We start from the raw sequence: 2,500 nt of genomic DNA on the forward strand, positions 1-2,500 counted from the left end.
CAAATTTGGAAAAGTTAAAGAAGAATGTAAAAGACAAGATATCATTGCATTACAGGAAACGAACTGGAAAGATGATACGATGAATGATTTTAAAAAGAGATGGGAAGGAAGTTTTTTGTATAATAATGGAGATGGAAGGTTGGGGAGAGGAGTTGCAATTGTAATAAAAGAAAACAGTGGGGCAAAGTGTAAAACTGTATATAAAGATAATGAAGGTAAATGTATGTCTGTAGAAATGGAGTATGAGGAAAAGAAAGTAATTATAGTCAATGTCCATGCACCAAATGAACAAAATGAAAAGAAAGAATTTTTTATGGTTTTAAGGCGTCTTGTGAAGAACTATAGGGAAATTATTATGATGGGTGATTTTAATACAGTTTTTAGTAAGCAGGATATGGCTGAAGGAATGGTTTATAAAACTGATACGGGGAGAAAAGAATTGAAAGCGTTAATGGAAGAAAATAATATAATAGATGTGTGGAGAGAAAGAAATGAAAAGAAAAAAGAATTTTCAAGAAGACAAATAGTGGGGAGATTTGTATGCCAAACCAGAATTGACTTTGTTTTATGTACAAGAAATGTAGACAATTTTATAGAAAATATTAAGTATAAGGAGACAAGCTTTAGTGATCACAAGTTTTTAACTTTCAATTTGGATTGGAGTAACATGCAAAGAGGGACTGGAGTTTGGATATTAAATACACAAATTTTAAAGAATGAAGACTATGTTTTTAAGGTTAAAGAAATGATAGAAAAAGAAAAGGAAAACAGAATGTATGAAGAAGATAAGAGAATATGGTGGGAGAATACAAAGTTTTTAATCAAAAAGTTTTCAATTAAATATTGTAAGTTAATACAGAAATGCAAAAGAAACAACAAAAGGGAAATGCAAGAAAGTTTAGAAATGGAATTGAACAAAGAAAATAAGGACATACAAAAGATAAAGGAAATACAGGGAGAATTGAAAGTAATAGAAGAAAAAGAATATGAGGCGGCGAAATTAAGAAGCAAGGCAAAATATGTGGTGCAGGGAGAAAAATTTACAAAGTTCTTTTTTGATCTGGAAAAAAAGAGAGGGAAAGCAGAAATGATAAAAGAAATAAGAGGAAAAAACGGGGAAATTGTCGAAGGGAATGAAAGGATTTTAGAAGAAATAAAAGATTTTTATGAGGATTTGTTTAGTGCAAGAGGTGTGGATGAGCAGGAAAAAAAGAAACTGTTGAATCAAATAAAAGCAAAAGTAAGTGAGGAAGATAAAAAAGAGTGTGACCAAGAAATTAGAGAAGAAGAAATCGAAAGAGCAATAAGTCAACTGAATAAAAAGAAAAGTCCAGGAATAGATGGTTTGGGAACTGAATTTTATGTATGTTTTAAAGACATTTTATTAGAGATTTTAAATGAGGTTTTTAAAGAAATTTTTGAAAAGGAAGAAATTAATGAAAGAACAAGAATAGGGATAATGAAGCTTGTATACAAAAGAAAAGGAGAAAAGGCTGATTTAAAAAACTATAGGCCCATTACTATGTTGAATACAGATCTTAAAATTTTAGCAAAGGTTTTAGCAAATAGGTTAAAAGAAGTAATGCCAAATATAATTAATACAAATCAAGCATATGGGGTTAAAGGCAGGGATATTGCGGATATCACAATGAGTATAAGAGATAAAATATGGTATATGAAAGAAAAAAAAGAAGAAGGATATGTAATCAGTTTAGATTTCGAGAAAGCTTTTGATAGGGTCGAGCACAGCTATTTATTTGAGATTTGAAAGACTTTTGGTTTTGGGGAGAATTTTATTAAATGGATTGGAATTTTATATAAAGGTGCACTAACAAAAATAAAATGTAATGGTTTTTTAACAGAATGTTTTAAAATCACAAGATCAATTAGACAGGGTTGTCCGCTTTCAGCGCTTTTATATTCCTTAGTATCTGAACCTTTAGGACTGGCTATAAAACAAAAAGAAGGAATAGAAGGATTAGAAACTGAAGGAAGTAAGGCTGAGGGAAAAGTATTTCAATATGCTGATGATACGACAATAATTGTAAAGGGAAAAGAGAGTGTTAAAGAAGTGATGAATGTGGTAAAAGAGTATTGTAGAGGGTCGGGAAGCAAAGTAAATGAGGACAAAACTGTGTATATGAGATTTGGTAAAGCAACGGTTTTAACGGATTGTTTTAATTTCAAGGAAGTTGAGGAAATGAGGATTTTAGGAATTTTAATGGGAAAGAATGAAAGGAAAGTAAGAGATGAAATGTGGGAGCAGCTTGTAACAGATATAGAGAGGAGGTTAAATTTTTGGAGATTGAGAACACTAAATTTGAAGGGGAAGGTTTTAATATTGAATGTTTTAATGGTTTCTAAACTTTGGTATGTTTTATATGTATCTGAAATACCTTTATGGACGAAACAGAGGTTGAAGAAATGTTTTCTTGACTTTTTATGGGAAGGAAAGCCAGCAAGAATTGCATATAACACAATATTAGGGCCGGTAGAGAGG

The sequence above is a fragment of the Garra rufa genome, chromosome 1, assembly GCF_049309525.1.
Source record: "Garra rufa chromosome 1, GarRuf1.0, whole genome shotgun sequence".
In the NCBI taxonomy this organism is placed as follows: domain Eukaryota; kingdom Metazoa; phylum Chordata; class Actinopteri; order Cypriniformes; family Cyprinidae; genus Garra; species Garra rufa.